Genomic DNA, 20851 nt, shown 5'->3' on the forward strand with positions numbered 1-20851 from the left:
GTAACGATAACTTTTTCACGGTTATTTACCGTCGTTCACAAAAATTCAAATTCCCGAGAAGAGCTGTAATAACCGATAATTTTATATTCCGTAATACAGAAAAAACAAAAAAACAACCGAAACGAAACTTTCCACATTCAAAATTCGTTGAAAATTACTCCAACTTTAATCATTTCCCTGAACTTTGCACGTATCACGCAATATTCGTACGAATCAATTATTATTTAACAGTGCGCGCTGTTTTCTTCGTTAAAAAAAAAAAGGGAGAAAAAAAAAAGTAAATAGAATCGAGCCAAATCATCCCTCGTAACACGTTACGCGAACCTAGATTCAGTCAGCTGTTTGATCGCATTTGCCATACCGTAAACGACTCCTGCTGTTTGTTGACATACGATTTTGAATATTTTATCAACAGGCGATTTCGAGACGACGCGATACGGTAAAAGTATAAAAAATTAAAAAAAAGAAAAAACCATAGACGTGCCGGAGGGTGCTGATCGAGGATCGGGGAAAAATATACTCGAATGAATTGTTGAACGGTGGGAAAATAAGTGGGAGAAGAAAAGAATGAAGAGGAATAATGAAAGGGGTAGAAGAGGGTTTGCAGGGTGAAGGAAAATTGAGAGAAACAACGGTAATAGCAGTGATAGAAAAAATGAATACAAGATACAGATAAACTAAACGTGTTCCTGCCATGTTAAACTTTTTTATTTTACGTTGTTGGTATATGTTGTTTGTTTGTTTGTTTATTTTTTGATTTTTTTCTTCTGCCGCGTCGTATCGAAAAAAGCGGGGATGGGAAAAAAATTCTATTCAATTTGGCGGTGAATTTTTGTACATGCAAACATTTTTGTCTGTACGATAGCAGGTTTTATCGAAATATTGGTTCAACGGTTTTTGAATGAATTTATTATATTACGTTACATAGACTCTGATCGTGCAATATTATTTATGTTTAGCAAGGTAGTTTTACATATTATGATTTTAATAATAAAGAATAATAATCGAATCGTCGATTCGACGACGAATGAGAATGAATCTTGTTAAGTTCGTTAAAAGTTTTCTTGCGAAATAATTTTACAAATTTCATTTTTCACTTTTCATCGTATTTACCAGTGACAAGTGTTATTGAATTGTATGAAATCAAAGCTTGGATAATTATCGTACTACACGGACGGTCAAAATTTTGTCATTAATAAAAAGTTTTGACTGGACAAAAAGTGTTTACACAAAAGTGACGTTAAAAATTCACGGTATATAAACAAATATAAGAAAAAATACTTTTATCGTTGATAGGAGAAATTTTTCTCGCCAACTTGAAAACACTCGACGTCTCGTTAAACGTGGACGAATGGATGAAAAATGACTGCTCTTCGTTGATTTGTTATTGTAAGAAATGAATTTTGCAAAATTTTGCTTTTTCATTCTGTTCGTTCATTTTTCCATTAATGTATACATGTACAATATCATTATGCATACATGTATTACATATTACAGCCGACGTAGTTTTCCTCGGCAAATGGTTCGGACAGGGGGGGGATCCCGGGTGACACTTATTCTTCCGTAAAATAATTACACCTCACACACCCTGGTTGAGACGTGTAATAAAGCGTGAATGTTATACACGTTTGTATTTATGTATAATACACATAATACATATATACGTGTGTACGCATGTATTACCTTTAATCGTATTTCCTCGTCAAGTTGCCCCGTATAATTTTTTGTCATTTTTCCTTTGCCCCAAAGCGTTCCTAGTCACAAAATATACCGATCTATCCATCTATCCATCTATTTTTATTTCTCGTATCCTTTTCATTGATATAATCAGTACTGGCACAATGGCATTCAACAATTTGAGCACACCTGAACGTGAAACTTCCAAAATTGACTTCTGTACACACATACACGCGGAGGTATCCTTATCATCGAATTTTCTCACATCAAAGCACCGTATTTTGCCCCCCACCCCTCACCGTCACCCTTCAACCACCCAGCAAGACTCGGTCGGAAGGGTTTGCCTGCTTTTCTCCCTTTCCTGTTGGTCGTCTACGGTTCCGGGGGCTTCAGGAGCCGGTGAGAGTGCGAAGTTGGTCGGCCTTGCTCGGGGTTTTTGACGGCGCCAAGGGGTGGTTGGGGGTGGTTGGGGGTTGGTTAGGCAGCGGTGTAGCCGTAGCTTTGTCCGGTTGCAGACGACCCTCGCCTAGCTTCCGCGGGCATTGTTTTCCCCCGGTAATAAATCGTCGAGGGCCCGCACTTTCCTCCACCCCCCCCCCCCCCCCCCCATCCTCTCCCACCGCCCCCGTCACCTCCAAAGTCAAACCAAGCACCGCGTGTGCCGCGTCCTTGTAACTTGACCGTTCCCTCGCGTACATGTTTTTGGAGCTTCACTTAATGTCGTCTCTCTCTCTCTCTCTCTCTCTCTCTCTACCGAATATCTATGAAACAAAGGTGGAATAGGGGAAGGGGGGGAGGGGGGGAAGGGAAGGGAGAAAGCTCGGAGCTTTCGAGCCTCCGGGCGCGCCACGTCTGAAACCATTTTACCGCGTTCTCTGACGCTCCTTAACAGAATTAGGAACTGCCGCTTGCTACGGAGATGCCGCTTCTCGGTGTTGGGTACCTGTAATAACTAGGCAGAAAGTTTATTTAAACTTGTGCGCGTGCGTGTGTTTGTGTGCGAGAGACAACAGGGACGTGGAGATTCTACGGATGTGGAAGACGCGTGATAACTCGAGGCTTGTAATTTAACGACGATACGTTGTTTTAAATTGTTGAAAATTACGCGCGAGTTACGTAACGTTCGCCGTTTTTTTTTTCAGATCAGCTGTTCGTACGTTTTTTTTTTTTTTTTTTTTTTTACTTATCCGTACGTTTCGTTTCGTTGCGTCACGAGAGTGGGAGGGGTGGATTTTGATACACAGATAACGTCAAATCCGGCACCGGCAGCTGCGGGAAGGGTTCGTAACTCCCATGAATAGATAAATGAATATACAGGGGAAGAGAGATAGCGTGGCGTGTATATAACAACGCTATTAATTCAAATATCTACCCCCCACATCTATTTTCATCGGCAAACGTTCAGGGGCGCTCGGACCATTTTGAAAACGTAAAGGTCGCGCCGATGCTGCATGCCAGGAAAGATTCGTCGTCGAGCCAAGCCTGCGTGTTACATGCGTATATACATAAGTATGTAATACGTATGTAGGTATGTTTATTTTATATGTATATTGTACGTATCACGTGGGTATGTGTGCATCGGGTAAATCAGATATCGTTGATATTGTGTAGGTTTAAGGATTGAAACACGCGGTGAAATTGGCACGACCGATACTCAATACCGATGTCCGGTGATGGATTTGAACGAAACGCGGTAGGGTGATGAAAATTTTCAACGGAATAATTGGCGAATTTTATTAACGTTTTCGGGGTAGGGTTGAAATTTCGAATTTGAAAATTTACGAAAACGTTGAATTCCGAATTTTTTTACGGCGAAACTTGAAGTATGGGTATAAAACTTTGAGGATACGTCAAAAGTTTCGAATGGTCCGAAAACCGATGGTCAAAGTTATGAAATTGCTAAAATGTGGAAATTTACAAATTCGAAACATCGAAATTTCGAATGATCCAAGGTTTTCGGTTCCGTGAATTTCTGGCTTGGTGAAATTTCATAGGTTACATCGTTTTTTTTTTTTTTTTGTTTTAGATTTTCGATTCTTTTACGTTTGGAATCCTGGTCATTCTGATTTTCGATTTTCCTGATTTTTTACATCCACTCGTTGAGTAAACTACGCTGTGCGAGCATGTTTTAATTTTGGGAATTTTGCTCTATCGAAACTTTAGTTTTTGGAATTTGGATAAGTTGAAAAACATTTTTTCACCCGATTAACATTACGAAACTTTTCTATTTTCAGTATCGCACAACTTAAACCTGAAACGAATTTATGGTTTCTTGGAATTCCGAGCTCGACGTTTTGGTTTTGTATTATAAAAATCGTCCTGACTTTGAGTACCGTGATTCAATGAAATTAGAAATAAATCACCGGAATGGATTCCGAAAAAAGAAAAAGAAGAAGAAGAGAAATAAAAAATGATCGCGACATCGCTCAAAGGGTTGAAACGTGTTTCAAACGCGATGAACTTTTCACTTTTCTACTTCTTTTTCTTCCGAATACCATTCCAGCTATACATCTCGGTTGAATAAATACGGCAAAATCCGATGCAGTCCAACTGGAAGCTTATCGATGAAATTCGGTCAAAGCTTGGAGCCACTCAAAGCGAGCGTGACGTTAAGGATGAAACCGGGAGTCTAATCGGCAAAACGTCCGAACGACAGAATTTTTATGAAATAAAAGTTGAACAAATTCGAATGAAGCTGTTCAAGCTGATTCAGGTCGGACCAAACGTACGTTACTCTAAAATCGTGAAACAGAGGGAAAGAAACAAACGAAAATAAAGAAGTAGAAACAAAACGAAGCGGTATAATATTTTTCACTTTTTGTTAACGAAAAGAATCTACGCTTCGTATCCGATTTCAATGAATATCGCACAGCTCGGTTTGTTTGCAAAAAGGATTATCCACAAGTCACCTGCAGGATGAAAGTTTTCATACGACTCTACGTTTCTGGTGGAAACAACAAACAGCTTGTGCGAACTTAATACGGTTGTTCGCAAATGATAATAACAAACTCATGCTTTTTATTAAAATATAATCACGCTGTCGACAATCCGCGTGTCTCGGGTTATTTGATCGGAGTTGATGAGCGAAAAAAAAATTGGCGCAATAAAATATGTGTCATATTCAACGAGATCGGAGAAACTATCCATACGGATTTTGGAACTGGGAAAATTTACTGGACAGTAATTATGCAACTCGTCTGCGATTATTTGCTCCGTATAATTAATCTTCGATCGGGTCTTGCAGTTTTCAATCGATTATGGACGCAACAAGAAAAGAAAAAAAAAAGTTTGACTAGTTTTTGGGGATCCGGAAGAAAGTTGTCGCTGTATATAATACTACCGAAATTATCATGGAAATTTTTTTCACCCATTTATTCAGTTTCAGAATTCGAAAAAAAGTCGATATTTTGCCAAACTCTCGGTTTTCTCACCATATTTCTTACCCAGTGAAATTTTTTCACGTTTGAAGATAATCCTTCGGTATTTGGCGTCAATTTAAGGGGTGAAAGAAGAAAACATTTTGGTCCCACCAATATCAAGGGCCACCCTAAATTATACCCACAAAAATAACCCCTTTTAAAAAACGATTTCCGGCCCTCGAATAAACAACTTATGGAGAGCGAGACGTGGAACGAGCGTTTTGAGAGCCTTAAGCCGGAGACACGATTATCCCCTGTAATCGTCATCCGCGCAGTCCGTATCTAACCCCCACCCCCAACCCCCAACCCCCCAACATCGAGGGCCGCGTGCCGCGTCTGCGACGCCGACGGCGATGCAATGACGCCTAGTTCGAGAGGGTTAACAACTCGGGAGCAGAATGTCCGCCCTGGATTACTCTCGTGCCGTATTGTCGGGGGTGCGAATACCCCCTTTCACCCCCACCCCCCATCGTCGCTGAATATACAAAGATAATGTCACGGTGCGGCCGCTAACGCCGGCCGAACGAACGAACTCCGGGGGTCAGAACCCCAAATGCCAACCAAAGGTCGCCCCCGAATCTGTGCGGGGGTGATAAGCCTCGTGTTTTTTTATTGGTTGCTATTTTTCTTTTTTTTTTTTTTTTTTTTCACACCCACCGGACGTCGAAACGTAACGCGAACGAGAAACTGGAAAAGTAATTTAGAAAAAAAACAAAATTGAAATATTGCAAAAACTTGAGGTGATGGTGTTTTTTTTTTTTTTAACGACAGGTCGAACGAGAAGTTAAAAAAAAAAAAAAAGATTGGGGATACGGTGAAAACTTGAGGCATGATAGACTGATTTTATTCACACTGTAAACTTTTATTGTCTTACCTCGGCAAGAAGTATAACGGTTGATTTGATTTACTTTGTTTTTCTGTATTGGTGGATCGATTGTTAAATAAATTGGGAAACGTTGAAGGAGAACGTACGGTGAATTTGAGATATTTGTTTGAAGCAACGAGACGTAGAATAGTTAAAGTGTAGTCTTGATTCAATTATTATTACAATAAATTAAATAACGGCTTTCGGGACTTTGAATGTATAAGGAATTAAATTTATTACATCTTTGATTTGTTGGAAAGTGCGAAATGATAGTAATTGTTATTGTAATCATAATTGAAACAATAGTAGAAACGAAGAATCGGGAGTGTAAAGTCTGATGGTGGTTGAAAATATAGAATGGTTGGAAAATAGACGATTCTTTCATATTTTGGTTTTCTGTGTATACCTTTACACGTTTTGACTTTGCTGTATTTTTGTGTAGAAACGGAGTTTACCCGTTTTTGAAAATTTGATATTCTTGCCAGTTTATTTTACCCTGATATTTCGGCTGTAACGTACTTTCACCTTCAACCGTAAAAATTCCAGATAGTCGGAGGTTAAAATCCAAGGAAGTGTAAAATTTTGTCAATTGTTTCAATTTCCTAAAAAAAAAATCTGAACCCTTTCATCCGAACGTAATTTTGAAAGTAGTTTAAAAATATCGGTGAAGATAACATGGAAAGGAATAGTGAGAAAATATCTTGTACCATTTTACTGCATAGTGATACAAGTATTAATTATTTTTATTTATATTTGTTATTAATTATTAAGTAAATAATTATCATCAGGTACGTGTGACAATTTGTTGATAAATTTTTTTGTATTTCCACCCCCGCTCGCGAGTTTCTTCTCGCGTTTGGAAAAAAAAGTAAAAAAAGTAAAAAAAAAAAAAACGAAACAAGAAAAAAATGAAGTCGCATGCAAAAGCGCAAGTGGGTGTGCAAAATGCCGATGTGTCGCTTTTTCGCTCTTTTTCGCGTTTCTGCTGAGCTTTTTCATCTTCGCTGCCAGCACCGAGATTTCCAACAGTCGCCGTAGAGGGTAGTTAGGAATATTCCAACTTCGCTTGCTCTTCGCTCGTTCTTCACCAACGCGAATATATATATATATATATATATATATATATATATATTACTCTGAAGAGAAGCTTTTCCAGAAGTAGGTCGAGCCTCGACTCAACGACGCTCTTCGGCTCGCTCTTTCGCATCTGCAGCCGAGAGAACCGCGGCCGCCACTAGAAACCGGGGCCCACGGTGCCTTGGGGGGGGGGGGGGGGGGGGGGGGTCGTTGCCCGACGCTTCTTCGCGATGACGAGAAAAGGGAGTAGAGAAAAAAGGAAAAATTCGAAAAAAAAAAGAAAAAAGAACGCACAAGAAGTTCCGAAATTTCGTTCGGAATGCACGGAGTTAATTAATTGAAACTCCGAGAATGGGAGGAGCTTAATTTATAAATCGTAACCCCTGAAAAATTATAGCTGAGATGCCACGAGTAAAGGAAAGACGACGGAACGAAACGCTGACAATTAGGTTCGTGTTAACTCATAGGCGTATATTTGTGTGTACCTACTGAAAATTCGCTAGATTGGCTGAAAGTTTATCGACTAAGCTCCTCCCATTCTCGGAGTTTCGATTGAACCACTCTGTATATCCGCTGTGGTTTTTGGAATCTCGAGAAGAAAAAGTACGACGCGATAGATCGGGAGGTGAAAGAATTTTTACTTTTCTCGCTGCCAAGTTCTATTAGTTTCATACCTTTCGCTCGACCGAAGTTTGTCGGACAGAACGAACGAAAGACTCTTTTTTTTCAATTTTCACTGCGATGAAAAGTATCTGATTTGCGAAAAAATTGTTTTTTCCGGCTTGTTTGTTTGTTTTTTTTTTTTTTCTTTTTTTTCTTCTTTCAATTCCGAACACAAAATACGATTTTTGAGCACCTCGAATTTACAGTGTCGTTGTACAAAATATTAGAATACGGCCAGTTTCACTTTTACACCCGTATTTTCTTCTTCTTTTTCTTTCTCTCCTTCCTCGGTTTTTTTCACTCGATTTTTATCACCTACCATAGAAATCGGAGGGAGGTTTTGGCGGCGGATAGAGACACTCGGATAAGATATCGGATCCTCCTTATTCGTCTCTCACTCGCTCCACCCCCCCCCCCTCCCCCCTCTCTCTCTCTTTTTCAGGTTCTCGAGAAACTTTCAACGAAAACCACTCAACCGTTGCACGCATATCGTTCTCTTTCTCAAACCTCCGTTATATATATATATACATATATCTATATATGTGATGGATTTGGATTTTGACACACACACACACACACACACATGTATGTATATATGTATTTACATACCCGTGATGAAATAAAATGAAACGATAAACCCGCGTGGCCATTTACCTCGCCATATAATACATCCGAATCCTGATCTGCAGGCTCGCTTTAAACCTGCAACCCCATTGCACCACTCTGTATTTTCAATTATTTGGATTTAGTTTCACACCTGAAAATCTGATGTTCCGTATCGACGCGTTGGTGAAGAATGAAAGAGCAAAACAGAGAGAGAGGGGAGGGAAAGAAATTTGGTGTAAATAATTTTGTTTGCCTTGATTTTTTTTTTTTTTTTTTTATTATGAATAAATAATGGTAACGTAAATTTCGTAATTTAGAACGGTGAAACACAGTTACGAAGATCATTAAGTTACTTAATTTGTTAAATCGTAGCAACAATCGTAGTTATTTGACAGATGTGATTTTTATACAATACACCGTTTCTTAAAAAAATCTTTGGGTAAAATTGAAGTTTTGAAAACAGGATTAACATCGTTCGAAATCTCGAATAATTAATTGCCTTGAATTTTTTTTTCTTACTTTTGATTGTTCTGTTTTTCTTCGCACAAGACACTGAATCGTTTGAATAAAATACTTACAGCCTGATATTTGTTGCGAATTTTTACAACCACGAAATATACGAGCACGTACGACAAACGGACGAAAGCTGAAAGTTTGTTTTAAAAAAATATGTAACGCCTAAATTCTCATCGAAGTGAAAATAAATCAGACAATTTTTCTAAAGCTTGTACCGCGGACAATCTCTAAAAATTTTAAAATTAATCGCGCATGCGCGGTTGATTTCCAAGTCTCAAGAGATTCTCTCGGTACAGTTGATAAAAACGGAAGCGTTAATTTTGGCAAAAATTGTGCTATGTGACAAGCGGGCAAGTTCGAGCTCAGTTTTCTCGAGATTTCATTCGCCGAAAATTCGTTTTCGGTCTCTCGGCTCGTTCAGCCGCAGTAAAGTCCATTTGAGTAACGGGAAACTCTCGTAGCTTCGTTTTGCAATCCCCTTCCGACTCTCCGAGGTCTGACACGCGTGTATGCCAGGGTTGTAAGAGGGTCCGACACGCGGAAGGCGTGCCTCACACTCGCATGCAGGGGTGGCTAAAAGCTCGAAGGGTCAGGAGGGCAGATCGCATTAAGATACACCCCGGCATTTATAGGCTTTCAAAGAGTGCATTGCGGGATTGACGTCACGTGGCAGACTCAATTTTCCTCAACCCGATTCGGGTGAATTTCATCTTCCTCGCCCCGAAATATTTCTCTCTCTCTCTCTCTTATTTTGTACCATCCCTAGTCCCTGAGTTCACTTTTTATACTCTCCATTTTCATTTAGTTCAATTTTTTCTCAATACGCTGTTTCAACTTTATTGCAATTTTTTTATTCTTAGAATTTTTTTGGGTATTAATTAGTTTCGAACGCATCTATGAATTTTTTTCTACACTTGGAAGAAGGTTGATAAAAATTGATATAATTATGTAGCGTGTCTTGTACGCGATGGTTTCAATTTTTTCAAAATTTTGGAATCGCTTGACTTGCCGATTAAAAATCGATTTTCATAATATGTGTGTTTCGCTGATTCTCTGTTCAGATCTAAAATCAATTTTTACCTTGTTGCGAGTAGGTACATTTAGAGTATTAAAATTGTAACAATCGGCGTGATAAATCGGTTCGAATTAAATGCGAACGTAATTGCCGATCGTAAAAATGTAGTAAGAGGCAAAAAAAATTCGACTTTGAACGAGCTACGAGAATAATTTCAACCCCCGAAAAACAACAACTTGTTGTATTGTAAATGTCAAATAAATAAATATCGTGTGTAAGTAGAAAACGATTCGTCAACGGGCTGTAAATTTTCTCAATTTGTGAGTTTGCATAATTTTATAATCGTACAATCGTACAATCGTCAAACTACGGTCGAACAGGATGTCGATCGAAATTAGCCGTCATCGTAAAGATTTGAGAGTAAAAGCCTCAAGGAGTTGGATGAAGTATATTTTGAAAAATATTATATAAAAATTGAAGAAACGCGATATTTTGGCCCCGATTTTTTGCAAGAACAAGTAAATGTACGTATATATCGTAAGTATATGTACAGATATATATATAATGTATATACGTATGTATATAGGGTGAAAAGCTCTGGGAGTATAGAAAAGCGTTGCGCCCTCGATTTGAAGAAACGGGAATCCAATTTGAGCTCGGGGCTGAACGCCGCCGCCTCCTAAACACCCTGTTGTCAAAAAGAGAGTGACTGCGTGCGGGGCGCACTTAGCATCCCCCTTTTTTTTTATCCACCCGCTTTAACGTCAGTCGGGATCGCCGCGCTCTTATTCTCGCGAAGGAAACTAAAAAACATTTGGATTCGTTGATTTTTTGAATATTTTCGATAACGGGAATCGGGTGAATTATGGAAAATAGGTGCTGCTTTACAGATATTTTATTACAATTGATTTGAAATCGAAAAGCGTGACGAGTCGAGACAATTTTGTTACACAAAATAGTATTGTTGTACGATTTGGAGTCAGATTTTGAAAATTTAAGATGGTGGGTCAAATATGGTGGACGAAAATTTTTAGTTCGATCGTATATGGTCAAAAAACTCTGTGCGGGAGTTTTTTGGGGACGATGATTTGATTCGATATACTGTATTTTGAAAATATGATTTCAGATTCGTTATCAGCGAACCCAAAAAATTCGGGACAGAGTTTTTTCTCCGGATTCGATCGAGTTTGAAGTTTTCGTCGGTCGTATCGATTCCGCCATCTTGAATTTTTTAAATTCGATTTCAGATTCGGAATCGGCGACCTTAAAAAACTTATAATTTATGTAAAACGTGCGTACCTACGTATAGAGGGGTAACTTTCTCGGTAACGAATTATTCCTACAATTTTCACGATTCTTCCAATCAGTTTGTTTCTAAGAACAATAATTTACATCGTACCGCAATAATTACTCTCGGTTGTTGAAAACCTATCGAGAATACCGTCAGGAGAAGGAAAAAAACGTTTAAAAAAATATGTTTTCAAAGTTCTCTAAATATACAAAAAATGCTTACAAAATAGGTGGTAAGAATGTTTACACCACTACGCTGAGAAACATTTCATTTGTTAAAAAAAAAGCTGTTGGAATTACGAAAAACTAGGTACGCGTAAACATTTTGCGCCATTGTCGATCCTTTTTTGACGATTGCAACGCGAAATCAGTTTGCGAGGTTTACTCTACTTTTTTAGTTAAACAAGGCTTTAACGTCTATTTATCGTTGAACGAGCATTAAATTTTCGCAACAGTTACGAGAAAGAATATTAACGAATAATAGACTTTCCGGTAACAGCTGGAAAACTAATTTTCGTGTAACGATCGTGGTAAAAAATGAAAATAGTGAAGGACTGAGCGGTAACCGGAAATAAAAATTTTAGGGTTAAATACGGTAGGAATTAGGTTGCGAGTGAATATTTTTCGAAAATATTGCGTTTTTTTCTTCTCTGGAAACCGCGTTAAATATTTCACGGGTTGAATTTGAGGATATTGCGTGAAAATAAGGCGAATTCACTGCACGCAACTCTCACGTATATAATTCATTTCTTCATTTATTTATCCAAAGATATCTTCATTTTTCGTTTTCACCTTATCTCGCGTCGAGGATCGCGCGGATTCGTACGGATCCCTTTTTCCACATCCTGGACCGCGTGACCGGAATAACACCGCGATTTTACGTTATGCACACTTGTACATACACTCGCTCTCCTTTACAGGCTGAATCCGAAACTCCGAAACTTGCCGCTATACGCTGTGCAGCGGGTTTCTTTTCACCGATTTTAAAATGCCGGCTACGTTCAAACCGAGGCGAGGAGGAGACCAAACGCCTGCGGCGAAACCGTAAAGGACTCCCTCGACTTTTTACCGTCAAAAAATACGGGGGCAGGGGAGGTAAAACGGGGGTGAAAACCACCCTCGGATAGAGGGAAAAATTATACGAGACAAGGAAAACCAGAAGTAAGAAAAAAATCTTGGTCTGCGTTTGCGGAAATTTATTTTCAGTTTTGTCGGTGTTTTGAAAATTTTTTTTTTTTTTTAAATATTTTCACTACACTACGATCAAGTATGAAAATTAATCGTGCGGCTTTAATCGGAAAATCTAGCGTATCTAATTATTATTATTTTTCATCGTTGTTACTGTAACAATTAAATTAAATTCAACAATTTCACTAACCAGACTAAATAATCGCGAATCCTTAACCATCGTTTAAAATTTTTCAACAATATTATCAGTCCGTATATTAATATAGATTTAAACTTTTGCAGTTTTTTTGCTTGTTAAAATACTTTTATGGTAATATCCGTTGAGTTTGTTGATTCTAAATGTTCCCTGTACAATATTTCCAAGTGTAAAAGAAAAGAGAAACATTTAAAATTTATTTATCTATTTATTGCAAAAAGAATTCTCTGTTAATTTTCTACCACGAAACAGAATTTTTTCAAAATTTTTCTTCTCGTTGCTTTTGCTTGTCAGCCACATTGGATTCACCATTTTGCGAATGTTCCCGTGTAAGGAAAAATGCACGCACGAAAGGGTTGAACAAGTTTCTCACCGTTTCTTAACGATACGTTGCCGACGAGATTATATACTCGTTTATAACGGTTAAAAGTTCGTGTAATAATGAATTTATCAGTCCAACGGCAAAACTTGCGAAAAAATTATGGTGTGCCTATTACCTCTGCATGTTACTTATTCTTCAACGTGTGCGAGAAAAAGTTCACGCTTAATTGAAAGATAATAATCTGTATGCCGTACGAGTATTTATCGTAACATTTATTCGCACAGTGTACAACTTGTATGTTTTTTTTACAGTTTTTTAACATCAAGAAAAAAAAAAAAAAAATAATTTATCCACAATACGTGTAATGAATCCTGTATAACCGTAAAATTTGTATGATTTCAAAGGATATAATTCGTAAAAAAAATTTCAACTCCGTTGAACGAAACTATATATTTCCACCTTATGGAAATTGAATAAATTGATATTCCATACCTTGGTAATGAAAAGAAAAAAAAAATACATACATATATATATATATATATATATATATTCACTCGAGAGCGAATACCGACTTTTTTAGTCTCAAAAGAAATGAGCGAAAAAAGTTAGACGTGGAGGAGAAGGAAGGAATGAAAAAAAAAAAAAAAAAAAATCAAAAAAGAAAAGAAAAGAATTCAAACACGGAGAAAAACTTCCGTCGACCGATTGAGTAAAAATCGAGGCGCGTGTTCCTGTCAGTGTGGCGATGTGTAAAACTTTTGGTTTCTTTTTTGTCCCCCACCGTTTTTTTTTTTTTTTTTTTTTCAACTTTCTCCTTTTGCTTCGCGTGACACGACGCATAGAAACAGCGAGCGAAGGAGGATTGAGGAGTTTACCCTTAAACTTTGAGAGTAAAAGTCACACGCGCACGTGTGTCAAATGCATTTGAAAATGTATATACTATATACTATAGTATATATATATATATATATACACGCGTAGGTACGTACGGTGTATTTTGGTTTGAATAGTAAATCTAGCGCCGTTAAGCTAGAATACGCCGATGTTCATCCTGTGCAGCATTTCTCAAATCCTGTTAACACGCGTACGTGTTAGCACGTAATATACACAGCGAATGCGCAGGCTCGACGTATTTATAGAATTACACATATTTCATCTCAAGTCTCGTTTTTTTGTCCCCATTCGTTAAAGTAAGACCTTGACGAGCACGAGTTTAATCTTATACAAAAACTCGGATGTACGTGTATGATTTGTATAAACTGTGGTGATGAATTTTTGCAAACAATTTTCGGCAATATTTTGTCAATCAAAGTAAGTTTTCACGGTTAATGTAATTATTGTTTCATTAATACGGATGAAATCGATCAATTTCCTTGATCATTTTTTAACCACCCGTTTCTCTTGTTTCTGTTGAGTTTATACTAAATTTTCATGCTTTGAAGTTTAGAGATATCAACTTCGATCATTTTCAGATGGACGTCTGTGATTCAATGATTTTCGTTTCGATCGACGCGACTTTTCCAAAATTAGAATTAGAAGTGATTAGATTACGGCTCTGATCGGTTCGATATTTTTTTCTATTATTTGAATAAAAACATTCCAAAAAAAAATGAAACAGAAATGACGTTATCTTGAGAATGGATGAATGGATTTAAATGAAAATTGGTAAAATTTAAATTTGGCGTATTCGATAAGCTGAATAAAAACTGAAAATTGATACTCGTCGGCTTATTGGGTGGCCGATCACGAATCTGAAGTCAGACTTCCAAAATTTGTAACGGTAGATGAAAACGAAAAAAAAAAAAAATCGTCGCATTTTAACGTAACACCGGTATCCGAGAACTTTAAAATCTTTAATCACGAATCTGAATTTATAGTTCGAAATTCGAACTGTTACTGTAGATAATTATAATACAGAATATCTTTGTCAGATAATTAATATGTGACTCGATCTGTATGATTGAATTCACTCGATATTGATTGAATATCTATAACTTGCGTAGAAGGGTGTGAATGATTTGGAGGTAGAAGAAGAAACAAAAAATAGAAAAACTCGATAAAAATACGACGCGATGAACAGAGAAAGAGAGAGAGAGAGAGAGAGAGAAAATTTTTGTCGAATTGAACGGTAAGAGTACGGATTTCGCGAATCGAATTCTCATGACGATGTATTGAGGAGAAGAAGAAGAAGAAGAAGGAACGCTTTCGTGAGTATTGGCAATTCCCCCTGCATCGTCGGTTCAGAGGGTGAAAAGTATAACCCACCCTTATACAACAATATATATATATATATATATACACACACACACACACATATATATGTGGGATATTGGTATAATATATACCGTAGAATATACGAGACGACTTTGGGGTGAAAAATCGATATTTTGTGTGTATAAATAAAAGCAAATCAGGATGAAGCGACGTTGACGAATGCTTCCGGAGAAATCCGTGACCAACAAGCGATCAAGAATTTTTCAACCCTAAACGCGAAATTTCACCGCCTCGGAACAACTCGTATTTTCTTCACGATCATACAGACCTACAAAATTACAGGTAGTTATCTGTTGTATGCAAATAATCGCATGACTAACCGCGATATCAGCTGTTATATTATTATTATTATTATTATTATTATTACAACAATTTTCATCAAACAACTCCTTGAAATTCCGTTGAAATTTTTCCTTCGTTATCCGCGTTCCTTGTTAATGAATTTTTTCTTCTCTTCTTTCTGCCGCGGCTATCGAACTTTTTTTATCTTTTTTTTTTTTTTTATTTTACAATCTTTTTCACTCGTTACCGATATCGCTTAATTCAAACTCGTATATAATTTCCCCGTTTTATTTATATTTTTTTTTTGCAAATTTCTTTCATTTTTATTTATTTTCTTTAATTTTTTAACCTTACTTGAAAAGTAACGAAGAAGTCGCCGCGCCGCTGCCTTTAGCTACGACAATTATTAAATCGTTCGCAAACTAATTAGCGTAAAAATGATGGAACGGAATTGACTCGGTTACGATGGGAAAAGGTGGGGAAAATATCTTTGTCAAATGCAGTCGGCGGTGGAAGTGTTCGCAATTAAAATCTAGCTGAAAGTGGAATAAATTGGGTATCTCGGTGTCTCTGGATATGGCATTTACATGCTTTTTATTACCATCGGAGAAATATTCCGTTATGCAATATGTGGGATATAAAATATCGTTTCCTTCACTCCTGTTATACAAATATATATTATATAATAATAACGGTATGATAATTATTTATGTATATATGTATCTGTGATTTTACCAATTAATTAATTTTTAATTGGTTTCATGGGAAATGTGTATAATTGTTTTTTTTTTCTTTCATTATTTGCAATTCGCGATGTTCAATATTGCGAATTCAATACGTTTTGTTTTGCTCGATATTTAGTCAAATTATGAACCGATAGTTTACGTTGTGTGATTATAATTATACCGTCAATAGAAATGATCAAAATTTCGCTTGTAAGTTTAATTATAACTCGTGTGGGTAAAAATTTCATCATCAAATGTAGGAAAAATTTCGACTTTTTTTTTTTGTACATATACAATCTTGGACGATGTAATGGTTTGTAAGGGTTGGTGGGGAAGAATTTCACCTCGGTGAAAATTTACCACCGATCGGGCAATTTCGAGTAAATTCACAACCCACGGCTTTTATTAATTTCACAATCCTAAAGCATGCGGCTTATCGGATTTTTGAATAATCAAATACTTCGAATCCCTGCGGTGTAGAAAATTTTGCAACTTCGACGCGAGGAGAAAGGTTCTGAAAGTAACATGTCGTACGAAGTAAATTTTTACAATGTAACAAAGAGAAGAGAGAAAAAAAAAACAAAAAAAAAACAAACCAAACCGGAAACGGTAACGATAAAATTAATGAAAATAATCAACCAAGTAGCGTAAATTTGCCGAACGAACAAAAATAAAAATCTTCTTCAATCCGTTTAAAGTTCTGGCTTTTGAACGATAATATTCGTTGGAGGAGGAATAGTTATTTTTGTTTCTCTACAATTGAAAGCTTGCGGCTCTGGAGTAAATTCACTAGCTAATACTGGCGAAGAGTTATTTCAGCGCGAAGAACTTTGCGCACGGTAGGAGGTTTGTTATTCGTTTCGTGCGGAAAGCTGATTAACACCGATTCGCGTTCGCGGCGTATGCGAAAACGTATATATATATATATATATGTATATATATATAAACACAATATACACGTATATATGTATATAGATATAATTCGGGTGTATTAGCGGGTGTAAATATTGCTTGAAAATTGTTTTCGTCGACCTGCAGTGTTGTTTGTGTAATATATCTATACCCTTGGATTTTGTTACACCCTCGTTTTCAACGTGCTGCTGCCGTTTAGAGATTTAACAGAACACACTTCTTCGTCGAGGTTTGGTAATTGTTTGCACAAACTGAATCCAAACACGATAATGTATATGTATGTACGGAGGATTCCATGCGAAACCGGTCAGAACTTTTGACCCTCGCCATTTTCTATTTTTTTTTTTTTTTTTTTGAAAATTTTTTCTGCAATTCTTTCAACCTTGAAACAGAACCTTGAATTTTTTCAGATTTTTCATACGATTGTTTAAGGATTTGTAAATGTTTGAAGTGATTTTGAAGAGGAGCTTTTTTCCAATTTTCAACAAATTATTGTAAACTGTATATTGTATTAAAAAATGACGTACCGATTTTTTTCCTATTCTTCGTTACAGTATTTTTGATTTTTTTATCGATGTTAATACGTTGTTTAAATGGTCTGACAATTACCGAAAAATTCTCAAAACTTCTATTTTTTAACTTGGAATATTTTTATGCCAGTTTTCATTGTAAGGTTGATGAAAAAAAAAAGTTGAATGTGCCAAAGAAATAGACAGAGATCGTTTCGTAATGGAAAAACAGTCTTGAAATGTTCTGGAAGTGAAAATTGAAGCGTGGAGAATCTTTCGGGAGTTTTCAAATCGTTTAAACAATGTTTCAGTTGACGAGAAAATAAAAAATAAAAATTGAAAGTGCTGAAATAAAATGGAAAAAAAATCGTCCCATCGTGAAACAGTCGTTGAAATATTTGGAATAGAAAACACAGTTTTTGAAAGTTTTAAAAAAGGTCGATTACAAAATTACTTTAAATATTTATAACCAATTGAGCAGCTAATCGAAAAAATTCGGATTACTGTTTCAGAGTCGAAACAATTACAGACATTTTTTTTTTTTTTAACAAAATCAGAAATTGTAAAATTGAGACGTTGGTTGATTTCACATGGAATTCCCCATGTACATGCATAGGGTGTTTTCCATTATTTCCGTCCATCCATTCTCATCCTGCATCAGCTTTCTCCCCTCAGCTTTGCCAGGCTCGTATAAATTCACTGGTCATTCGAGAGCTCGTTCGTTTTTCACCCTCGATTTTTTACTTCTCCCTCCCCTTTTCGCGGCTCACTCGCCATCTTCATCCCAATTTATATACCCACGCGAAATTCGATCGTCAACGATTCGCGTCAGCTTTAAATCGTATAAGATGCCAGACTTCGATTATTCGCTATTTCCAAACTTTCGCTTCTCGGTTGTTTATTCATTTATTGTTGATTCGATATTGATGGCAAAATTTTTTTTTTTTTCTCACACTTTTTTTCCTCCTTTCATCTGTCATTTGTAAACTAGAAAAATGTATTTTCAAATAAATTCGCAAAAGTGATAGAAACGTATGTGGCGAGGATAAAGTTGCGATAAATTTCTTCCAAATATTATTTTTCAACCGTTTGCGATTAGTATTGTAATTTTTTTGCAAAACGAGAAATGCTAATTGATAGAAAATTATATGTGTTACGATTATTCTGTATGTGGCGAAAAATTATTCGGCGAATCTTTACCCGTAATCTTTTCCGCAATGTTTCTGTATTCGCAAATCCACAATTCTGTTGGAAATGAAAAAGTTTCCCAAGAAGCGAAAAAACAAAAAAAAAAAAAAAAAAAAAAAGAACAACTTGCACAAGTCTGAATATTTCTGAGAAATATTTTTCTTTAATTGAGCGAGAAATTATTTTTCACATTGCGATTTGTTTATTACAGACTCGTGAATTTCGATATCCGTAGAGTGAAATATAGGGTGAGAAAATTAGGTTGGTTGAGTGGATCGCGATCTTTGACAAACATCGATTATTATCACCGAGTTTCAGTGATGCTTGGTAAAACGAATGGCTTGAAAATTCGGCGAAACAAACTTCGCTCAATTTCACCCGAGTGAAAAGCTGGGAGGCGTTGTTTACTATCGTCAAATGAGGAATTTTTCATTTTTTCTATAATTTTAAAACGAAATTTTTTTTTTTTTATCATACGTTGCGGAGTAAGCAGAACTCGGCAATTTGCTTAATAATCGTACATAATCATCTCGGGAATGTAAACAGTGAACCTGATTTCTGCGTAATGCGGGGAGTAAAAATGTAGAAGCATTGGAAAATAGGAAGGACCGATTGGAATTTCAAATGGCGGAAATTTGAAACGTAACTGATAAAATAAAAATGTGTAAAATCGAAGTTACGTACGTTGGGATATTGTTTTTTTTTTTTTGTTTTCTTCATTTTCTTGAACAATCGTTTAATTTTTTTTTTACCGACGTTGGTGATATAAAATCTTACTATTGCGATTAATTTTTCGTCATGGCAATGAAAATTTTTTATGCCATCAACTGGACCGTACGGTTTTAATTTTGATTATTTTTTTTTTTTCGCCATTTTGTTCCTCTTGCAAAGAAACATTTATCAACTGGTTTAAAAAATTCTTTTCTTCGGAACGTAATAAAACGTAGCAGGTAAAAATTCTTTCCATTGAATGCCACTCTAATGTTTTTTTTTTTCCCCCGATTTTGCTTTCGATTTTTGTGTACAACAATTTGAGATTGTACAAAAGAAATTCAATGATATTAGACAAGAAAAAAAAAAAAAAAACAAAAGAAGGATTTTGGGGGTTTTTAGAAAATTCGATACATTAGTCCAGACACTTCATTTTCTACCTTCTTACGCTCTTACAATTTCAACGCGACTAGGTTCTTCAGTTTCGCGTCGAGAGCTGCTTGGGCATCGGGGTTGTCGGTTTATACATGGGGGACACAAAAAAAAAAAAGTACGGGGCACTCGACGTACAAGGGATACATACGTATAGAGAGAGAAGGAGAGGCAAAAAAAAAAAAAAACAGAGAGAGAAGACGAGCGCCGTTCAAGAGGCAGTTGCGAGTTCTCACACGAATTAAGGGACGGACAAGGGACGGGGGTGAAGCGGAGGTGTGACCGCCCCTGGGCCCTTGAACGACCCTCGTGTTTCACCTCTTAAGGGCGCGCATTACCGTGTTAAGGAATTCAACCGGCCGGAAGTAGCTCTGTCACGTAGGACTTGACGTCCCCCATGCAGGCCTCGATTCTCGATCTCACCCTGGATGTTTCTCACATCAGGGATGCGAACTATCGTTAAAAATGATTCGGATTGTAGCTGCGATTGACACGGCCGTCGTTGGAAGAGAAAAAAGAAAAAAAAAAAAAAAAATTAACACAAAGATGTTGAGGAAATTTAGTTACTTTATTCCCTACTGGACCATAATGTTAAATTTTTTGACCCGAAAAGCGGAACGAAAGTGGCATATTCAAGTTCATATTAACTTTTTTTTTTTTTTTTTTAACCTTATCTGTGGGGAAAAAACTTTCGATGATATGATAATTTTCAGACTGATAGATCACACTGTAACATGTAAAAGGAAAACACTTTTAAGTCAATAATGCGGCCAGAGTTGAGTCGGGAATAAAGTCCTGTGATCAATACAGGGATAAAAATCAATTATTCCCTTGTTACGTAACGTATTATTTCTTATTTCTTAATTACGCGTGACTCTGATACAGCTGCGATATTCGCTCAACATCAAAGGAGGCACTCGACGACGAGTGATTAATTTTCAACGGAATTCTTGGAATTCGAGATAATTATCTTACATTGCCTGT

General features: G+C 36.7%; 1 protein-coding gene across 1 annotated transcript in view; it reads right to left on the reverse strand.

Moving 5' to 3' along the window:
* Positions 1-20851, reverse strand: part of LOC107224320 (latrophilin Cirl) — a 181931-nt gene that overhangs the window by 142046 nt on the left and 19034 nt on the right. The window lies entirely within an intron of this gene.

This window comes from Neodiprion lecontei, chromosome 4, assembly GCF_021901455.1.
Source record: "Neodiprion lecontei isolate iyNeoLeco1 chromosome 4, iyNeoLeco1.1, whole genome shotgun sequence".
Lineage (NCBI taxonomy): Eukaryota > Metazoa > Arthropoda > Insecta > Hymenoptera > Diprionidae > Neodiprion > Neodiprion lecontei.